General features: G+C 44.4%; 1 protein-coding gene across 2 annotated transcripts in view; it reads left to right on the forward strand.

The window, feature by feature from the left end:
* SERTM1 (serine rich and transmembrane domain containing 1) overlaps nt 1-23,489 on the forward strand; it is an 85,472-nt gene that overhangs the window by 59,666 nt on the left and 2,317 nt on the right. The window contains exon 2 of one of the 2 annotated variants that reach the window (XM_075334603.1): nt 13,072-13,313. The exons of the other annotated variant lie outside the window; for it this stretch is intronic. The gene's annotated coding sequence lies outside the window, so the exon portion shown is untranslated. The remainder of the gene's footprint in view (nt 1-13,071; nt 13,314-23,489) is intronic. 2 annotated transcript variants of the gene reach the window in all.

The following is a 23,489-nucleotide window of genomic DNA, read 5'->3' on the forward strand; positions in this document are numbered from 1 at the left end:
AACCAAAAAGTCATTATCTGAGAAAATTAGAATATTATATAAGACCAACTGAAAAAATGATTTTAAACTCAGAAATGTTGGCGCCTACTGAAAGTCTGTACAGTAAATGCCTCAATACTTGGTCGGGGCTCCTTTTGCAATAATTACTGCATCAATGCGGCGTGGCATGGAGGCGATCAGCCTGTGGCACTGCTGAGGTGTTATGGAAGCCCAGGTTGCTTTGATAGCAGCCTTCAGCTCGTCTGCATTGTTGGCTCTGGTGTCTCATCTTCCTCTTGACAATACCACATAGATTCTCTATGGGGTTTAAATCAGGTGAGTTTGCTGGCCAATCAAGCACAGTGATACTGTGGATATTAAACCAGATATTGGTACTTTTTGCAGTGTGGACAGGTGCCAAGTCCTGCTGGAAAATGAAATTTCCATCTCCACAAAGCTTGTTGGCAGAGGGAAGCATGAAATGCTATAAAATTTCACGGGTAGACGGCTGCGCTGACTTTGGTCTTGATAAAATACAGTGGACCTACACCAGCAGATGACATGGCTCCCCAAACCATCACTGATTGTGGAAACTTCACAGTAGACCTCAAGCAGCTTGGATTGTGGCCTCTCCTCTCTTCCTCCAGACTCTGGGACCTTGATTTCAAAATGAAATGCAAAATTTACTTTCATGTGAAAACAACACCTTGGACCACTGAGTCCAGTTCTTTTTCTCCTTGGCCCAGGTAAGACACTTCTGGCATTGTCTATTGGTCATGAGTGGCGTGATACAAGGAATGCGATAGTTGTAGCCCATGTCCTGGATACGTCTGTGTGTGGTGGCTCTTCAGACTTCAGCAGCAGTCCACTCCTTGTGAATCTCTCCAAAACTTTCGAACAACCTTTTTTTAACAATTCTATCAAGGCTGCAGTTATTCTGGTTGCTTGTGCACCTTTTTCTACCACATCTTTTCATTCCACTCAACTTTCCTTTAATATGCTTGGATATAGCACTCTGTGAACAGGCAGCTTCTTTAGCAATGAACTTTTGTGGCTTACCATCCTTGTGGAGTGTGTCAATGACTACCTTCTGGACATCTGTCAAGTCAGCAGTCTTCCCCATGATTGTGTAGCCTACTGGACCAAACTAAGGGACCATTTTAAAAACTTAGGGAGTCTTTGCAGGTGTTTTTTGGTAATTATTTTAATTTTCTGAGATAATCACTGTTGGGTTTTCATTGGCTATAAGCCATAATCATCAATATTAACAGAAATAAACACTTGAAATAGATCACTGTGTGTAATGACTCTATATAATATATGTATTTACCTTTTTGTATTGAATTACTGAAATAAATTAACTTTTTTATGATATTTTCATTTATTGAGATTCACTTATAGATAGAGAAATGATAAATAGATAGATAACAGATAGATAGATAGATAGATAGATAGTATTTGCAGTATCTACAGTGGTGCTTGAAAGTTTGTGAACCATTCAGAATTCCTAAATGTTGATAAAGAAAACCAAATAAAACAACTGAGTAAAATTATTAGATTGTCAGTTTGAAAAATGAGCCAATATCACATATATCTGAGTGGCAAGAAGATTAGCAAATAATTGGAAGGAAAAGTCGAATCAAGTGTTTTCAATCAATGTGTTAGCAATGAAGAGTGAGTGGGTGACCTGTTTTACTTAAAGAACTGGGACCTATCAAAGTCTGATCTGTACAATGCATATATGTGTGACGCCCCTGCGGTAACCACGTGTCACAAAATAAGGTAACAACAAGATAACAGCCCGGGTCCCTGGCCGCAAACCGCGAGTGGCGTAGTTGGACTTTATTTTTATTTTTCATTTAAAACTGTTCGACGGTGCCCCTGGGTCCGGGACCCCTCGAGCTACGGACTGCCCGGATCCGAGCAGCTCAGCTGCCCCGGGGCGCAACATATGTGTAAGTATATTATGGCATGACCAAAAGAATTCTCAGAACCTCAGAAGAAGAGCTGTAGATGCTCATCAGGCTAGAAAAGGTTACAAAACCATCTCTAAGGACTTTAAACTCCACCAACCCAAAGTGGGACAAATTTTATACAAATGGAGAGATTTTACAACCGTTATTATCCTCCCCAAAAGTGGTGGATCAACAAATGTCACTCCAAATTTGAGGCATATAATAGTCCACGAGTACACAAAGGAATCCAATGTAACTTCTAAGCATCTAGCTAATCTTAATGTTCACGAGGAAACCAAACAATAATGGTGTGCATGGCAGGATTGCAACAAGTAAGATAATGTTCACCAAAAACAAAAGAGCTGGACAAGGAAAAAGAGGAGGAGACACAGATATAGGCATGGCACGCCCTTCTAAAATCATGTAAAACACCGCAAGGTGACTCCAAGCAGAGTCTCCCTTTTTTCCAAAAATTGGGCCACACAGACACCCACCCCCTTCAGTGGCAGGACTTGTGCCCCAGTTGTAAACTTCACAGGTACATTTGCATCAAGCACATTCAAAAATACGCCATCCTTAACCGTCCCCAGGATGACACCAGGGTAGGTAGCTAAGTCTTTCCTGATCCCAGCTCTGTTCATCTTGGCTCCTTTTAAAAAACACAGCAAGCAAGGGTTACTCCAAGCGGAGTCTCCCTTTTTTCCAAAAATTGGGCCCCACACACACCCACCCCTTCAGTGGCAGCACTTGTGCCCCACTTGTACACTTCACAGGTAGATTTGCATCAAGCACATTCAAAAATACGCCATCCTTAACCGTCCCCAGGATGACCCCGGGGTAGGTAGCAAAGTCTTTGCTGAACCATGACTTGTTCATCTTGGCTCCTTTTAAAAAACACAGCAAGCAAGGGTTACTCCAAGCGGAGTCTCCCTTTTTTCCATAAATTGGGCCACACACCCCCCCACCCCTTCAGTGGCAGCAGTTGTGCCCCAGTTGTACACTTCACAGCTAGATTTGCATCAAGCACATTCAAAAATACACCATTCTTAACCGTCCCCAGGATGACACCGGGGTAGGTAGCAAAGTCTTTCCTGATCCCAGCTCTGTTCATCTTGGCTCCTTTTTAAAAACACTGTAAGCAAGGGTTACTCCAAGCGGAGTCTCCCTTTTTTCCAAAAATTGGGCCCCACACACACCCACCCCTTCAGTGGCAGCAGTTGTGCCCCAGTTGTACACTTCACAGCTAGATTTGCATCAAGCACATTCAAAAATACGCCATAAATAACCGTCCCCAGCATGACACCGGGGTAGGTAGATAAAATCTTTGCTGAACCATGACTTGTTCATCTTGGATCATTTTTAAAAACACTGTAAGCAAGGGTTACTCCAAGCGGAGTCTCCCTTTTTTCCAAAACTTGGGCCCCACACACACCCACCCCTTCAGTGGCAGCAGTTGTGCCCCAGTTGTACACTTCACAGCTAGATTTGCATCAAGCACATTCAAAAATACGCCATAATTAACCGTCCCCAGCATGACACCGGGGTAGGTAGATAAAGTCTTTGCTGAACCATGACTTGTTCATCTTGGATCATTTTTAAAAACAATGTAAGCAAGGGTTACTCCAAGCGGACTCTCCCTTTTTTTAAAAAATCGGGCCACACAGACACCCCATCAGTGGCAGCACTTGTGCCCTAGTTGCAAACAGGATGTTTTGATTTGCATCAAGCACATTCCAAATCCACAAGCATTTACTCTCCCCAGGATGACACAGGGGTAGTAAATTCCTTGTGGATCCATGACTTGTTCATTTTGATGAACGTTAGTCTGTCCACATTGTCACTGGACAGACGTGTGCGCTTATCTGTCAGCACACACCCAGCAGCACTGAAGACACGTTCAGAGACAACGCTGGCAGCTGGACACGACAAAATCTCCAAGGCGTAACTGGAGAGCTCTGGCCATTTTTCAAGATTTGAAGCCCAAAATGAGCAAGGCTCCATTTGCAAAGTCATGGCATCAATGTTCATTTGGAGATACTCCTCTATCATCCTCTCCAGCCGTTGACTATGTGTCAGACTTGTTGTCTCTGGTGGCCTTGCAAAGGACGGTCTAAAAAAATTATGAAAAGATTCCATAAAATTGCTGTTACCAGGACCAGATACGGTGCTACTGGTACGGGTAGACTGTTGAAGATGACGAGACCGTCCCATATTTGTCAAGTTACAACTGGGAGATTCACTTCCTGCACCTGCACGGTTGTTTGGTGGAAAAGCCGAGCTAAGATCGAGTAACAGTTTCTGCTGATACTCCTGCATACATGCGTCCCTTTCTATGGCTGGAATTATGTCACAAAATTTGGACTTGTACCGGGGATCTAATAGTGTGGCAAGCCAGTAGTCATCATCACTTCTAATTTTGACAATACGAGGGTCATGTTGGAGGTAGTGCAAGAAGAGGGTGCTCATGTGTCTTGCGCAGCCATGCGGACCAAGTCCACGCTGTGTTTGTGGCATAGAGGTGCTAACCGTTCTTTCTTCCTCTGACATCTCCCCCCAACCTCTTTCAACTGAAATTTGACCAAGGTCTCCCTCATCCGCTGGGTCTTCCATGTCCATGGACAGTTCGTCATCCATTTCTTCATGTTCTCCTGCACCTTCCTCAACATTTCGCCTGCTACCATGCGCCCTTGTTGATCCCTGTCCCCCATGGTCCCATGCCTGCCGCGTTGGTGATGATGAACGTCTGGACCTTGGTGATGTTGTTGTCCCTTGCGCATATGAATCCTCCTGTAGTTCCTCCCCTTCCTGTTGTCCCACCCCCTGACTCCGAATAGTGTTTAGCGTGTGCTCCAGCATGTAAATGACTGGAATTGTCATGATGATAATGGCATTGTCAGCGCTAAACATATTCGTCGCCATGTCGAAACTGTGCAGAAGGGTGCATAGGTCCTTGATCTGAGACCACTCCATCAGGGTGATCTGCCCCACCTCTGCATCTCGTTGGCCCAGGCTATACGTCATGATGTATTGCACCAGGGCTCGGCGGTGCTGCCACAGTCGCTGTAACATGTGGACAGTCGAATTCCAGCGTGTCGCCACATCGCATTTCAGGCGATGAACCGGCAGGCTGAAAGACTTCTGGAGCGATGCAAGTCGCTCAGCTGCGGCGGTTGAATGGCGGAAGTGAGCAGACAGTTTTCGTGCCCTGGTCAGAAGGCCATCTAGGCCGGGATAGTGTGTTTAAAAATTGCTGGACAACAAGGTTCAACACGTGAGCCATACAAGGCACGTGTGTCACCTTGCCCAGGCGAAGGGCCGCACCCAGGTTTGCAGCATTGTCGCACACGGCCTTACCAGGCTGCAGGTTGAGTGGAGACAACCATTTATTAAACTCGGACCGCAGAGCTGACCACAACTTCTCAGCTGTGTGACTCTTATTCCCAAGACATGTCAAGCTAAAGACCGCCTGATGCCGTTGCACTCTGCTGCCAGCATAGTAATGAGGGGTGCGTGATTCCTTCTGCGCAGTGAGAACGCTGGTGGCCTGACCAGGCAGGCTTGGGGCGGAGGTGGAGGACCCAGATGAGGTGGAGGAGGCAGATGCAGTGGCGGAACTTGGACAGACAGAGGATTGACACACAAGTCGTGGGGACGGCAAGACTTGTGCAGCAGACCCTTCACCGTCTATCACCATAGTTAACCAGTGCCCAAGTCAGCGACATGTAACGTCCCTGTCCATGCTTACTGGTCCAAGTATCGGTGGTGAAATGCACCCGTTGACACACAGAGTTTCTCAAGGAAGCGGTGATGTTGTGTGCGACATGCTGGTGTAGCGCAGGCACACCTTTCTTAGAGAAGTAGTGGCGACTGGGCATCTGGTACTGGGGCACAGCGACAGACTTAAGGTCTCTAAAATCCTGTGTGTCCACCAGGCGGAAAGGCAGCATTTCGGTAGCCAAGAGCTTACAGAGGGATAAAGTCAACCTCTTAGCTTTGTCATGGGTCGCAGGAAATGGCCTTTTATTTGTCCACATCTGAGGGACAGAGATCTGGCTGCTGTGTGTAGACGGTGTTGAGTAGGGTGTCCCTGGAAAAATGCAGGTTTGTGAGGAAAGTGCAGGCGTAGACATGATGTTGCCTTCATCCAACGTTGGTGCTATCAATGTCTGAGAGAGCTGTACACACGCACTTGTTTCCCCTTCCAAACCAACTGACGACCTACCAAGCAAACTGCCTGTTGCGGTTACAGTGGTGGAAGTTGTGCGTGGAAAACCAGGTGTGACAGCTGTCCCCACGGTCCTAGAAGATGAAGAGCGCGCGGATGCACTAGAAGGGGCAGGCGGTGGATGGTTCGCTCCGCTAGGCCGCATTGCAGCACGGTGAGCTTCCCACCGGGACATATGATATTTATTCATGTGACGATTCATGGAAGAAGTTGACAAACTGCTGAGGTTTTGGCCTCTACTAACAGAATCATGACAAATTTTACATATCACATAATTTGGGCGATCTTTTGCTATGTCAAAAAAGGACCAGGCTAGGCAAGGCTTAGAGGGCATGCGACCTGTTGATCCACCCCGACTAGTGCTCAGAGGCAGAGTGGTGGCTGAGGATGCAGTTGTAGACGTGCTACCAGTACTCCAACTCTGTCCAGGAAGGCGCAAGGTAACTTCGTCATCAGTTGCATCCTCCTCTACCACCTCTGTTGACCTCCTCGAGTGCCTGACTGTGGGTTGACAGTAGGTGGGATCTAGAACTTCCTCATCAATTGTTGTGTTTGCAATCCCCTCACCCTCAGAACGAGCCTCTTCTTGCCCTGACCGAATATTTAAGTTGTCATCCCAATCTGGTATCTGCGTCTCATCGTCATCAGTATGTTCCTCATTGTCTATAACAACAGGTGTTACAGTTGGTGAAAAAGGGTCAACATTATGCTCAGAAACTTGGTCCTCACGGCCTGAATCAGAGTCACAAAGGTTCTGGGCATCACTGCAGACCATTTCGTGTTCTGTACTCACTGTAGCTTGGGAGCAGACCTCTGATTCCCAGGCTACAGTGTGACTGACAGTATTTACTCACAAGGAAGTTATCAATGCTCAAAAAATCCCTTTATAGTGGTCTTTAAAGCGATACTAAGTAGATATCCATATAATCACTTCAAAAGACCATATTATGAGTGCAAAATACTTCAATCTTTATTAACATGATTAAAAAACATATACACAATAGACAAAAAAGGACATAATTAAAATGATGAAAAAGGTGTAGAGATGAAGGGTCTATCAAAAGACATCCATGATATTTACAATCTTTATTTATAACATAATTTGATTTTTTCTAAACATCAAGTGTCATCCCCTGTATTGCTAAGTCAATTTACTCAGACATATGAAGGATATATATATATATATATATATATATATATATATATATATATATATATATATATATATATACTCATTATACATAATTCTTGAACAACAATTAATCATGGGTTTTAAAGAGAAAAAATATATCCTTCATATGATAGTCAGGGGACCTGCATATACCTGAGATAAGTCAAAAATGCTCAAAAAATGTAAGGAAGGTGTATATATCTCATTGCATGTAATTTCTGAGCAAACATAATGTTTATATATCTTTACAAGATACACGTATCTTAAATGGTGATGTTACAGAAATACCCCAGAGTGTTAGTATAGGTTGTCTATCAAGTGTTACTTCTCATGATAATATCTCATATATTACATAGGGAGTAAAGAAGGGAGGCTCTATCAACATCAGGTAAAAATCAAAAATCAATTCCATCTACCTGCATATTTGTCCCATATGGACTTTAATACATCTGACTGTGAGGAACGTCTTGATCTTTTCTCACATACCATGAGATTTGATATTTCTTGATGCTCTATTTTGTGTCCACCATGTGAAGACTATCTCTCTTGTAAAGATATATAAACATTATGTTTGCTCAGAAATTACATGCAATGAAATATATACACCTTCCTTACATTTTTTGAGCATTTTTGACTTATCTCAGGTATATGCAGGTCCCCTGACTATCGTATGAAGGATATATTTTTTCTCTTTAAAACCCATGATTAATTGTTGTTCAAGAATTATGTATAATGAGATATATATATATATATATATATATATATATATATATATATATATATATATATATATATATCCTTCATATGTCTGAGTAAATTGACTTAGCAATACAGGGGATGACACTTGATGTTTAGAAAAAATCAAATTATGTTATAAATAAAGATTGTAAATATCATGGATGTCTTTTGATAGACCCTTCATCTCTACACCTTTTTCATCATTTTAATTATGTCCTTTTTTGTCTATTGTGTATATGTTTTTTAATCATGTTAATAAAGATTGAAGTATTTTGCACTCATAATATGGTCTTTTGAAGTGATTATATGGATATCTACAGTGTGACTGAACAGCTCTGCAGACTCAGCCATCTCAGTTCCACCATACTGTGCAGGGCGGATGGAGACTTCAGAGCTGGGAGAAAGCAAGTTTGATTGGGATGACAACTCAGAGGACTGGTGTTTTTTGGATGCGGTAGTTGAGGTGGCGGAGAGGGCACTTGTTGGACCACTTGAGATCCATTCAAGCATTTTCCTTTTTTGGCCATCATCTACCTTTGTTCCAGTTGTCCGTGTCCATAAAAAAGGGAGCACATCGGATTGTTCACGGTTAGTAGTAGACATCTTACTTTTGCTGGAAGATGGTCTATCTTCAGCAGATGTTAATGGAGCTTTGCCACCTTCCCCACGGACAAACCCTTTTTTTCCTTTTCCAACACGCCTCTTACCCTTTCCACCAGCATCTGTCATTTTGCCACTCATTTTAAATGCGACAAGATTGTGCACTTAAAATGTGGTAGTAAAAATTGAGAGGTGGTGTAGATTGCAGCGGTGGTCTATCTTTATTAACAGCAGAATAAAAAACAATAATTATCACTGACAATGCAACTACGGCCCTTAAACTGGCAGCAGTGTTTGGTAGTATAATGGCTTAGTAACAATGAGTTTGAGTGTGCAATGCAGGCAGAGGTGCTGCAAATATCTTTGCACTTGTGGGACAATACAGAAGTCCAACAGCCACGTTTAGGATGCCACTAAGTTCACTCAGTGTTTGCTAGTATAATGGCTTAGTAACAATGAGTTGGAGTGTGCAATGCAGGCAGAGGTGCTGAAAATATCTTTGCACCTGTGGGACAATACAGAAGTCCAACAGCCACGTTTAGGATGCCACTAAGTTCACTCAGTGTTTGCTAGTATAATGGCTTAGTAGCAATGAGTTTGAGTGTGCAAAGGGCAGGAGGGTACAGTGGCAGGGTTGTGGGTCTCTGGGTAGGGGAAAGGAAGCCTGCCTTTCTATCCCTCCTAATGGGGAAATGCAGCGAGGAAATCCCTGACCTTAGCTACACAGACGCTGTCATCTTGTGTAGCTGTTAAACTCTTTTTTTGACGGACCTGTCACCTATGGCTCTGACCCTGCCGGTATTAGCCCTTAAAAGGACTGATAGAAAGTGCTACCCTATGCTGTACAGCGCTGTGTACAGAGCGTACACAGCGGTATCGGAGCTAGGCGCTGCGCCAGCGGTGACTGACACCAAGGACGCAGAAGGCAGATAATGGCGTGCTGGAGGAAAATGTCCGTTTTTATAATGCAGGGACATGTGACATGGACATCCTATCACACATGCCGTTGCTTCTCTGGCTAAAAGTCCACTTAGCTGTGTGTGTGTCTGGGATTGGCTGACATGCTGGCCCGCCCCACTACATGCGCGCTTAGGGAAGGAAGACAAGGAAAAAAAAAATGGCATTATCCATACAGCAGTGATCTGAATGCGCTGTTCCCGCACACTATACACTGAAATTTCATAATAGTGTGAGTCACAGAGTGACTTACACTATTACAGCGGAAAGCCAGCTAAGAATTAGCTGGTCTTTTTGCTGCTAGAACCGTTTTCGAACGTATCTAGAACTATCGAGCTTTAGCAAAAAGCTCGAGTTCTAGTTCTATCTAGAACAGCCCCCAAAATCACTCGAGGCGCGAACTGGAGAACCTCGAACCACGAACCGCGCTCAACTCTAGTGTTAACAGTAAAAGGTCCCAATGTTCGGACAGGAGATGTGCTGGTGGTAAAATGATGATCTATGAGGACAGAACATTCGTGTTAGTGATGAATCTGAGCGCAAACCTCATTCATTGACCTGTCTAAAGAAGTCGTTAAATGCCTGCCTTTGTCTTCCATGTAGCTGTTTGGCAGTTGTTTAACAGTAGGTTACTCTTTTGTGAGTGCCAGACTATCAAATGTTTTGGAATATAAAATGTCTGATTAAAGACATTTTTATGTAAGAAAATAATTAAAGCGGTTATCCACTACTTTTACATTGATGACCTATCCTTATCATCAATGTTTAATCGACCGGGATCCGATGCTCGGCACCCTCAGATTTTAGCTGTTCTCGGTCCTGGTGGTGGCACCAGGCAACCAGAAATGCTCAGTTCCGGAGCTGCTCCGTCTTCTGATAGTGGCCGTGGTCGGGCACTGGACATCCGCCTCCTATTGATTAGAATGGGAGGCAGATGTGCAGTACCTGGCCACGGCCACTATCAGCAGACGGAGCAGCTTCAGTACTGAGCATTTCTGGCTTCCTGCTGCCGCCGCCGAGACTGATAATAGCTGATAGGCGGGGGTGCGGGGTGTTGGACCCCAGCCGATCAGACATTGATGACCCATCCTAAGGCGGGCTTTGCACACTACGACATCGCAGGTGCGATGTCGGTGGGGTCAAATTGAAAGTGACGCACATCCGGCATCGCATGCGACATTGTAGTGTGTAAAGCCTAGATGATACGATTAACAAGCGCAAAAGCGTCGTAATGGTATCATCGGTGCAGCATCGGCGTAGTCCATAATTACGCTGACGTGACGGTCCGATGTTGTTCCTCACTCCTGCGGCAGCACACATCGCTGTGTGTGAAGTCGCAGGAGCGAGGAACATCTCCTACCGGCGTCACCGCGGCTTCCGTAGGTTATGCGGAAGGAAGGAGGTGGGCGGGATGTTTACATCCTGCTCATCTCCGCCCCTCCGCTCCTATTGGCCGCCTGCCGTGTGACGTCGCAGTGACGCCGCACGACCCGCCCCCTTAATAAGGAGGCGGGTCGCCGGCCAGAGCGACGGTCGCAGGGCAGGTGAGTGCATGTGAAGCCGGCGTAGCGATAATTTTCGCTACGCCAGCTTTCACAAGATATTGTACCTGCGACGGGGGCGGGGACTATCGCGTGCGACATCGCAGCATCGGCTTGCGATGTCGCAACGTGCAAAGCCCGCCTAAGGACAGGCCATCAATGTAAAAGTAAAGGAAAACCCTTTAAAATAGCTGAAGTTTTGTGTCCAACCAATCTCTACAGAGTGCTAATAATTCTATCCAGACCACTGTCTACTCTGTTTGTTTTTCAATATCCAAGTTGCTCTATGCAAACTGCAATTTTTATTTTTTTTGCAGCACGGCATACTAATATGCCAATCCCAACAAATATTTGTAAATTCATATTTTATGCTGACTGTAAAGTGAGAAGTTAGAATTCATTGCACACGCACAGAATCCACGGAACCTTCACGCTGAATTCTTAATTTGTTCGACTGAGAACTGATACAAAAGATGAGCTTGGCCTTTAAACTGCATGAGCGTGCAATAAGCAATGAGATAGGGCTGTCAGTAATGAGGAAATTCAGAAGTCGGTGAACTTGGAGAGACCTGTTGAATGAAAGCCAAACAGCTCTGGAATTGTTTCTAAGAATGTCAAAGCATGCAAAACTGATAACAAATATATACATGGAAAATAAAGTATATATATATATATATATATATATATATATATATATATATATATATATATATATATTTATATATTTATTCATATATAAAAATCCAAAGAACAGTATGGCGTACCAAGAAAAGATGAATAATTACTGGTAGGAAGAGTGGCTTTTAATTCATTTCTATACCATTTGAATGTAAATGATGATTTCTAATTTAAATGGAACTTGTCGTGTCCAGAAAGGTTGTTTAACTGCAAATATTGGGTCAATCTGTAAGTAAATAGCATTAAAATCGTGCCTGCTTGCCTGTCTTACTGGAGCAGTGGCTACAGGGAGAAAATGAACATATCCACTCTGCTGCCGCACATCTACATTCATCAGGGCACTGCAGTCAACACTCACTATATTGCGAGCATGACGGTAATCACTCCCTAGCATTGAAAAACAGTGTGCTCCGAGTATGCAGGCTGTAGAATATAATGTGGGCAATCCGATAAGGCCCATGGCAGACTGCCCTCATTATAGTATTTTTCTCCCCACCATCTGTGGCGTACAGTGCCATGCAGGAAGCATTCCTGCATCTCCACTACCAGCAAACGAGAATCACAGCTGCAGAAAGCCATTCTTGGCTTTCTGCCCGGTGCTTTCTCTATGACTCAGCCAATGTAATGATGTCATCATAATTTAGACAAAAAGGGATGGAAGTAGAGCTGCGTGAGGGGGATTTTCTGAAGAGTTGACTCTTTTTTTTTTTTTTTATAATTGAATGAATTGGAAGGGGGGGTGAAATAGAAATAAAATTCTAATGAATTAGGTGTGAGATAGAAGACATTATAGTGTAAAAATTTGGGGGATGTGGTGGGAGATAGGACATGAAATTTTAATTAACTAAGGGTACAGGGATTGAAAAGAGGCCATGACAGTATAATGAATTGCAGGGAATGGAGGTGAAGGGGTGGGTGGGAGGACAAGAAAGTATAATGAATTGAAGGGATAAACAACATGAAGGTATAACCAATTGTGAGTAGGGGAGAAAACATAAGAGTATAATGAAGTAGGGGAGATGGTGGTTGAGAGTAAATGAAAGTATAAAGAATTGGGGGTGGGGGGTGGAAGAAAGCCTATGGCTGAGAGATACTATGTATTTATGGCAAACTCCCATTAGGGGAGGTGCCTGCACAACATCTTTACGTCAGTCTCCAGTCTGCTAGCTAATTGTCAGGTCCCATGCTCCTGTTCCGTTATCCCTGTATCCCATGTTTTTACTGCAGAGGTGCAGAACACTTCATTCATGCGTGACCCGTGAGGCTGGAAAGATGCCTGGTTCCTGAATCTCCAGTGAGGCAAACCCAGGAAGTCGATGCAGTCTTCATTTCAGGGTCCAGGAAGGAGTTCCTCCAGCAGCAGCCTTCTAGTCTCCCCCGACCACTGACCATGTCTTCATCCACCAACTCTGAAGACAATTTGCTGGAGAAGAAGCCTCCTTCAGACCTGGAAAAGAGGGGGCATAAAGGTAGGTACTGTAGTGTGTACATCCGAAGAGGGATACCGACTTACCTCACCGGCTGTGTCACGTCCTCCGCCGCATTCCTCCGGCCGTACATGTGTGCAGCTGCGTCCCTTCCCCCCCGGAGCTTGTGTACACAACCCAGATCTCCTGGGAGTGTGCACCATTTCTCCTCTTAAAGAGCCAGCAAGCTATTTTGGAAATGCCTCTCATTATGAGTTTAAGGCACCCTCCCATTGGGGGAGGTTCCTGCACAACATCTTTAGTCAATCAGTCTCCAGTCTGCTAGCTAGTTGTCAGGTCCCGTGCTCCTGTCTCATCATCCCTGTGTCCGTCACCTGTACCTGCCTTCCCATACCTATCTGTCCCTGCTGTGCCCACCATATCTGTCCGTACCCACCTGCCTTTCTACCCCAGCCATCCCGCCTGCACCTCTGCCTATACCTGAGTCCATCACCTGCCCTGGGGATCAGCTGCCACAGTCCCGGTCACTGCCTTGGGAGTGGTACCTGGCGTCCGCCTCTTAGTTGGTGCTTAGTTAAGGCCTTGCCACTAAAGGGTAAAACAGGGTCCCCCCTGAAGCCTTTCTTCCCCTTGAGATTTTATCCACAGAGACATCTGAGGATAGAGAAGAGAGATAGAGAGAGAAATAAGTCCATTATACTAAGCATGAAATGTGACGCCCTGAACTAGCCAGGTAGTCACAGACAGGCCCTTGCACAAACACCCGAAATATCAAAAAACTAACCTGCACATCCAACAAATATGAACAGGTGCTAACTGAAAAAACATAGTAACTATAAATGCATACAGTCGCACACTGAAAAAGCCAAAAATGTACAAGGGAAAATATGGCACTGCATTACTACAAAAGAGAGATATTTAGTTTATGTATTGGCCAATGCATGTAGGCTTGGAAACCAACGGCAAGGTATATCTCTGTAATCCGGGAACCTAACTTAAATGCCACTATCTAGGTTAAAAACATCCGTATCTGAGCAAAATGCCACTATTTGGACTACAAACCTCCATGTATGGGCAGCTAGGCTCCTGCTACAATGGTTATGAACACAGCCAGGTCTTAGGGCGGAGTGCTCAGTCAGAAAAAGACTCACTAGAAATATAAAAAAACTAACCCGCACATCCAACAAATGCGAACAGGTGCTAACTGAAAAAACATAGTAACTATAAATGCATACAGTCGCACACTGAAAAAGCCAAAAATGTACAAGGGAAAATATGGCACTGCATTACTGCAAAAGAGAGATATTTAGTTTATGTACAAACACCCGTGCCCTAACAAGGTAACAGCAGCCAACCTAAAAACCCTGAGTCACCCCTCTCAGGTCTTGACGTTCACACCAGGGGGCGGAGCCAGGCGGTTAGCCACGCCAAGAGTTTGGATAGCCTGAGGCGGGAAAACACAACAGAGCTGTTAGGGAGGAGAGTGGAGTAGTTGGAAAGTAGTAAACGTCTGTCAGGGATCTGGGTCGTAGCCCGGATACCCTGTGGCCAGGAGGCAGATGGTGGTTGCCACCTGCAGGAGCCGGGAAGATGGCTGGTGGAACCGTAAGGGACCGGGACAGGGTAGTGGCCCGCCAGTGCCGAACCGGGGAACCAACTGGAAACCGGAGCACCAGGAGGGGTACTCAGACCCAGAACGAGGCCCAGAAGCCACTGGACCGAGTCGAATTCACTGATTGGGGTCTGGACCTTAGGTCCTTTCCCACCCAAGTCCCGACTGAAGACAACAGCCCAACGAGGGGGATAGAAAGCCACCGCTCAGGCACAGAGATCCCACGGGCAAACGGGCTCTCCCGACACACACAAAGCCGGGAAGCGGACTACCGTCGCTGAGGCATAGGCAGTCAAAATCTACAAAACGAGGTGTAGGAGAAAGGCGGGAACCACCGAAGTAGTATTCAACCCCCCTGCAGATTTAGCAGGTTTGATAAGATGCAAATAAGTTAGAGCCTGCAAACTTCAAACAAGAGCAGGATTTATTAACAGATGCATAAATCTTACAAACCAACAAGTTATGTTGCTCAGTTAAATTTTAATAAATTTTCAACATAAAAGTGTGGGTCAATTATTATTCAACCCCTAGGTTTAATATTTTGTGGAATAACCCTTGTTTGCAATTACAGCTAATAATCGTCTTTTATAAGACCTGATCAGGCCGGCACAGGTCTCTGGAGTTATCTTGGCCCACTCCTCCATGCAGATCTTCTCCAAGTTATCTAGGTTCTTTGGGTGTCTCATGTGGACTTTAATCTTGGGCTCCTTCCACAAGTTTTCAATTGGGTTAAGGTCAGGAGACTGACTAGGCCACTGCAACACCTTGATTTTTTCCCTCTTGAACCAGGGCTTGGTTTTCTTGGCTGTGTGCTTTGGGTCGTTGTCTTGTTGGAAGATGAAATGATGATCCATCTTAAGATCCTTGATGGAGGAGCAGAGGTTCTTGGCCAAAATCTCCAGGTAGGCCGTGCTATCCATCTTCCCATGGATGCGGACCAGATGGCCAGGCCCCTTGGCTGAGAAACAGCCCCACAGCATGATGCTACCACCACCATGCTTGACTGTAGGGATGGTATTCTTGGGGTCGTATGCAGTGCCATCCAGTCTCCAAACGTCACGTGTGTGGTTGGCACCAAAGATCTCGATCTTGGTCTCATCAGACCAGAGAACCTTGAACCAGTCTGTCTCAGAGTCCTCCAAGTGATCATGAGCAAACTGTAGACGAGCCTTGACATGACGCTTTGAAAGTAAAGGTACCTTACGGGCTCGTCTGGAACGGAGACCATTGCGGTGGAGTACGTTACTTATGGTATTGACTGAAACCAATGTCCCCACTGCCATGAGATCTTCCCGGAGCTCCTTCCTTGTTGTCCTTGGGTTAGCCTTGACTCTTCGGACAAGCCTGGCCTCGGCACGGGTGGAAACTTTCAAAGGCTGTCCAGGCCGTGGAAGGCTAACAGTAGTTCCATAAGCCTTCCACTTCCGGATGATGCTTCCAACAGTGGAGACAGGTAGGCCCAACTCCTTGAAAAGGGTTTTGTACCCCTTGCCAGCCTTGTGACCCTCCACGATCTTGTCTCTGATGGCCTTGGAATGCTCCTTTGTCTTTCCCATGTTGACCAAGTATGAGTGCTGTTCACAAGTTTGGGGAGGGTCTTAATTAGTCAGAAAAGGCTGGAAAAAGAGATAATTAATCCAAACATGTGAAGCTCATTGTTCTTTGTGCCTGAAATACTTCTTAATACTTTAGGGGAACCAAACAGAATTCTTGTGGTTTGAGGGGTTGAATAATAAATGACCCTCTGAATAAACTTTTCACAATTTAAAAAAAAAATAAAAAAAGAAATAACATTCTTTTTTGCTGCAGTGCATTTCACACTTCCAGGCTGATCTACAGTCCAAATGTCACAATGCCAAGTTAATTCCGAATGTGTAAACCTGCTAAATCTGCAGGGGGTTGAATACTACTTGTAGGCACTGTATAAAGTAAAGCCAGTGCTATACTTGGCCTAGGAGGCTGAATGTAAGCATAGCTTTTGTTCTGAATTGCAATGTTTTATTTCAGAAATATGTGCAAGCAAAGTTCCAGCAATGCACTGCTATTTGATTGACAGGTGCAACAGGGGTGGGAATATGTTGGTCGGACTTTGCTATCTATTCCCGCTCCTGTCTGTCTACCTGACCTTCCTCCCCCGTCACCTGCCAACTATCATTTGGAAGTATCATATAAACGTCTTCACTGAGATGGCATTGGAGTCGGCGCCTGCACATAGCGCTATTTCCAGCGCCATCTTTGTGAGTACTGTCTTCTTTCAGTGGACGGCTGTATGTGCTATGCAAGGGCAGTGCATGCGCCCTTGTATCCTCTGCTGTTGTCACCACAGAACTGCAGACTGCCCACAAAATCAGCTTGCCACAGACCACACCCAACAAAACACAAGCTGCACACTTCATAGGAGATTGGTGAACTAACTTTGGGGGAGGTCTCTAGTTCTGTTGTTACTTTGCACATTCCCACGGTTACAATGAGAGCAGAGGATACGAGGGCGCATGTGCCGTCTTTGCATAGCGCATACGGAAGTCTACTGAAAGAAGACAGTGTTCACAAAGATGGCGTCGGAGATAGCGCTATGCGCAGACACCGACTCCAACGCTATCTTATTGAAAACTATTATGCAATACTTTCAAATAAAAGTGTGTTGGTGCCAAAATTAATGTTTATGATGGCAACAGGGGGAGGAAGGCCAGGCAGGCAGCAGACAGGGGCAGAATAAATAGCTAGATCCGGCCCACATATTCCCACTACTGTTGCGCCTGTCAATCAAATAGCAGTGCATTGCTAGAACTTTACTTGCACATATTTCTGAAATAAAACCTCCAATTTCAGAACAAAAGCTATGTTTACATTCAGCATCCTAGCCCCGATACAGCACTGGCTTTACTTTATATATGAAAATCCTGCTGGTTGGTGCTCTTTAAGTTCTTAATTTTATTAGTTTTGAATGATTATGTTGCTTGTGCTTCAATTGTTGGGACTTTTCTAATTTTACAATTTCGGTCGTGATATCTAGAATCTTGTTTTCTGTTTGTTTCTTTTTATATTGAAAGTTTAGTTAAATTAGTTTGCTTTTCTTGTAACTGCCGTATGAGCCTTCCCTATAGTAGAGGGTGATAATTTCTGTTCTGTTTGATCCTTAAAATAGTTTTTTATAGAATTCTCAATTTTATTTTTAAAGTCAGGATACTTTAATAAAAAGGAATTACAGTGCCATAGTCTCATACTGTTGTAGTTGCCAGATGTTTGGTATATGAAAGAAACTGGGGCATGGTAAGACCTTATTACCTATATGTGCTTCTTTAAATTTAAGTAAGGATTAAATGTCCATAAGCATATACTCTATTCTAGTAAATGAGCGATGTCTATCTAAGTAGTACGTATATTCTTTAGATCTCGTGTTCGAACATCCAAAGATGTTCTATAAATCAAGTTGATTGATCCAATTTTGTAGGGTGAAGATTTTTTTGTCTTGATGTGGCTGTTTTGTCCTAGCACTGATTGTGACTAATGATAAAAATCTCCCAAAAGAATTAAGTTTTGTTTTCTACATGGTTTAAGTTTTCCAGAATCTTATTTAAAAGGAGAATTGTCCTCTATTAGGAGCATAAGTATTTATGATAGTACAGTCACAAAGATTAATTTTGAAACTTAGGATATGGTAACGTCCGTTTTCATCCGTGATTTCTAACACAGATTGAAAGGCACCAGTATCTCTAATTTCAGAACTTCAAATAAGAACTTCAGCATTTTCTTCTCTATAGATGCCGTATGGGAAAAAAAAATATGTGTAAATTTGGGAGGGTTGATTGAGGAAAACTTAGTCTCTTGGAGATAAAATATGTCGGGATTCGAGATGTTTGCTTCTTTCCAAACAAAATATCGGAAACATTAAGGCCTTTAACATTTAGAGTGATTATTTTAATTACCATTAATTGTGTTATAAAAGATCCCTAAGTTTACCAGAAATAGAATGTTGCGTATTAAGACAAAGGTTTTAAATACTAAACAAAATGTAGTTATATATTTTACCGCTATATATCAATACAAGAAGCGCACATCAGCGCGAAACAGGCGTCGTCTATCTGCACTCCTGCACTTTCCCCCTCCCCCTATGACTGCAGTCCCCTATTCAGGGACTTGTTTTAAGACATATGCAATAAATCTGGTCTTTTAACGTGGAAGAGAGTGCCACGATTTACCTTCTTATTTAGATAGTCAAAGAGGTTGTCAGCCCTAATCTAGTTAGCATTTGTGTAAAAGGATTGTGACTTCCCCTTGTAGAGCAGATTCTTTAAGTAAGTGCAAGGACTCCTCCCCTTGATTGTCATTGGGCGCTCCTGCGCACTGCAATGCTGTGGAGCTTGTGACAGCCACACCACGATGTGGGAGAGGACTTCCATTCACCTTACAGGCTTCTACCATGTCTTTGCTAGGTGAGGAGACATTCCTCTGGGATGACAACTCCTTTTATTTAATATATGATGTGGCACATCTTTGATTTATAGCATGTCAGGCACACAAGACAATTGACTGCGCTGGTAATTTAATCAACAATAATACTTTGTAAGTTCCTTCTACATTTTTAGCAGGTGAAAAGGAGCTGGTCTGAGCAGTGGCATAAAAAGTTTGATGGGTCCCAGTGCAAAGTTTGAGCCTGGGCCCCCCACATGTTGGTCAGATGTATGGGCAGTTCCAGAGTTCTAATTCTTATAAAGACATACAATATGCCCCCCCTCACCTTCATTGTGTAGTAGTAACCCCTTATCCTGTATTACTGTCCCCCATGCTGGGCCAGTTCCTGGTAGATATGCCCCCCATCCTGAAGTATGACCTCATCATGACTATATCCTGAAATATATGGCCCCATCATGTATATATGGCCCCATCATGGCCCCATCTTGGTATATATGTCCCATTCATAGTCCATCCTGGTATATATGGCCTTATCCTTGTATATATGTCTCTATCATGGCCCCATCCTGGTATGTCTCCATCATGGCCACATCCTGCTTTATGATGCCATTATGGCTATATCCTTATATATAATGTATGCCCCCTCCTGGTATATATGTCCACATCCTGGTATATATGTGCCGCCCCCGTGTCAGCAGCCAGAACTGATCCGCAGTTGGCTTGAGGGGTTCTCCGGACCCGGGGGTCGTTCGGCAACTAGAAACAAAAAAAAGGGAGATATTTATAGGGGACTGTACATTTAATGTTCGTGATGCCACCCATGGTGTGTGGTAAGGTGGGATACCACCGCTGCCGTTGGAAGCGCCCAGTGGTGATGGGATGGCAGCTAGGTGTTTAACCCCTCCGGGGTAGGGGGGATGCCCCGGGGCTCGGTGATGCTGGCGGAGGGTCCCGTAGCGGGGGGTAAAGGTCACTGCGTACTCACTCAGTCCAATACGCTGACATCGACAACTTGTAAACCGAAGTTCTGAGCACCGCTGCAGCAGGGAGGGAGCACGCCTGTATCCCGTGCCCTTTGGTGTTGCTTGTTAGCCTGTGATCTTTTTCTTGGCACCTTTTCTACTGATTGGTCCCTGTAGTGTAAAACTAGTCGGGTCCCGCTCACTAGTATGGCTAACTGGGTGAGCTTGCTCTCAGGGTTCACGCTTGGGATTTTCTGGACTGTGGATTGGGAAAATCCTATCCCCCTCGTTGCACTAGTACCCCGATTTTTGGAGCGGGTGGAGAACGAATCTTGAAGGCTCCGTCCTCCTCGGGTGAATTACCAGGACGCTTGAAGCTACTTCCTGGCCTAGGGTCCACATACCCCGTCATGCCCTGGCCCCTGCCCGGAGATGGCACAAGGCCGCCGGCTGCCCTGTTCGGCAGTTTTGTGCCCCTTGTCACGATCTCCTGAGACCAGGGTTCTAGCTCCTACCAGGCCCAGACCAACGTCTGCGACCTAGTCTGCGAGGAGCCCAGCTCCTAACCTCCTCTCCCTTTCACCTCCAACACAACACTCTCTCTGTCTGTCTCCTGACACTCCTGACCTCCCCTTACCAACCGCCCTAGTGGCCAGCCCTATTCCCTTCAGGCTGTCCACTGGTGTGTCTGGTGGGTGTGGTGCAGAGTGTTCCTAGAGTTTTGATTAGCTCGTTCTTAGCAACACGGAAGGCAATGGACCCGTAACCAAGGAGGAGATGGATATCATGCAGAAGGGCAGATTGCACAATACCCTGTGACGACCTGATAGGCCAGGGCGTCACATATTTGTCTCCATCATGGCCCCATCCAGGTATGTATGTCCCCATAATGGCCACATCTTAGTATATATGTATCCATCCTGGTATAGATGTCCGCCTAATGGAAATATTCTGGTATCTATGTCCCCATAATGTCTCCATCCATCTTGGTATAAATGTCCTCATCCTGGTATAGATGTTCCCATAATGGCTCCATCCTGGTATATGTGTCCCCACAATAGCCACATCCTGGTATATATGTCCCCATAATGGCCCCATCCCGCTATACATGTCCTCATAATGGCCCCATCCTTGTATACATATCCATATAATGGCCCCAGCCTGGTTTATGTCCCCATTCTTGAACATATGATATCCCCAGGCGCCGTACAAAAAAAACAAATAATATTCTCCTTCCCCCCGCTCACCCATGTCCTCCGATGATGACATGTCGAAACTGTCTAGTGTGTAAGCGGTGCAGCACATGATGTCACTGTCATGTGCGGCGCGCCCACTTACAGTGCGGTCAGCTGCCCAGTGCTGGCATACTCGCTGCTCCCCATGCCCTGGATTATGTGCATGGGGAACAGTGAATATTTATAGCCTTAATTGGCAGCCGGCACATTGCGGTACAGGGTCCCAACAAGTCTCTGAGCTGCAATGTATTTCAGCTGGAAAAACGCCCTCGGACAAACATCCAAATAAAACAGGTTCTAGAGCCTGCAGGCCTTCTTTACCTCCCGTTTGCAGTCGCGATCACTGCGAATGCAATCGTTACACCACTGGTCCTAAGGTTGTGGAATCTTCTTCTTTGTGGGAGAGGGGACACCTCTGCAGTCAAACAGGTTGGATTTCACAGAGAAGCACGCTCTATTCTTAGGGAGCTGTGGTGTCTACAGTGGATGACTCAGCAGCGTCCTCTGTGGCGTTTGCTTGGAGGAAGATCCAAAGAGTTTGTTCTTATTTCTATGCATAACCAGAATACAGAGAAGATGTTATATATAAAAAGGGATGCAAAGTAATCCAAAAAAAATCCAAAACAGGAAATTCCATAGTAGGTCCACAGAAGATGCTTTCAAGTAGCTTTGCAGGCTGGACAAAGCAGGAGCTCAGGCAGACACGTCAATCATGCTTGAGATTCAGGCACAACCCTAGTTAATACTTTTTCAAGTGACTGTTTCTCAGCTCTCCACTGGCTCCTGTAAAGCTAGAGCAGTCAATCAAGGATGAGGAGGGTGGAAATAGATACAAAACTAGAATGTGGGAAGCTGCATCGAACTGTTTAGTTACACCAAGGGTGCACTGAGTGACTGGGCTTGGTACAGATTGTTGTACTAACAAACTCCCTTGAAAGAGGACCTGTCACTAAATTAAAAGTTGCCAGTTTTTGCTCTTATTTTATTCCTGTTGCTCTTCTAAGTAATATAGTTAAAAAAAAATCCACCATATGATTCCCGTGATATGGGCTTTTTTATTTAGTGCTAATTATGGTCTCTACCATAAAGCCCTATATCTCTGGAATCATATGGTGGATTTTTTTTAACTATATTACTTAGAAGAGCAACAGGAGCAAAAGAAAACAAAAAAGAGAATACTACGGACAGCAGTGAAAATAAAATAAAGGCAAAAATTGGCCACAATTCACTTGGTGACAGGTTCTCCTTAAGCTGTACTGCAAATTTTTCTCATAAAAAATAAATAAATAAAAAACCTTGGGTTTAGTTTTCATCTGTTTTTCTAATAAAGTCTTGAATCTTGGGATTTGTCAGAGATTTCCCATTATTACTTTGAAATAACATCTTTGCTCCTGAAGCAAGACTCGGCCTGGCTCCTTGACCTTGTTTTGTGTTATTGTGCCAGTCGCAATGATACCAGTTTTGCTCTTTTTATACAATATAACATCAGGCTTATTGACCGTAACTCTTCAGGATGAGTCTGGTTTGGTTTGGATGATTTAGCACTCTGAATCCTGTAAAGAAACATGGCCGTGAAATGTCAGTCTACAGTGCAGACCTATAAAAATATTTACTATCTGAAAATATTTCTTCTATATTAACTCTTTCTTGTATCCTTTTTCCAATGCCGAGAAGTATATCTACTCACTAAATAATATATATATATATATATGGTATATATATATATAATTGCACACATATAGACACTGAATTTTTTTTCAACTGTTTCTATTTTTTGATTGTTATGATGTCCCCATACATTTAAAGGGAACCTGTCACCAGGTATTTCGCCAATGATCTGCGGCCACCACCAGTGATCCCTTATATACAGCGTTCTGGAATACTGTATATTAGAGCCCAGGCTACGCTGTATAATGTAAAAAAAACGCTATTATTATACTCACCTAGGGGGTGGTCAGGTCCGATGGGTGTCGTGGCTCTCGGTACTGCGCCTCCT

This window comes from Anomaloglossus baeobatrachus, chromosome 2 (genome assembly GCF_048569485.1).
Source record: "Anomaloglossus baeobatrachus isolate aAnoBae1 chromosome 2, aAnoBae1.hap1, whole genome shotgun sequence".
Lineage (NCBI taxonomy): Eukaryota > Metazoa > Chordata > Amphibia > Anura > Aromobatidae > Anomaloglossus > Anomaloglossus baeobatrachus.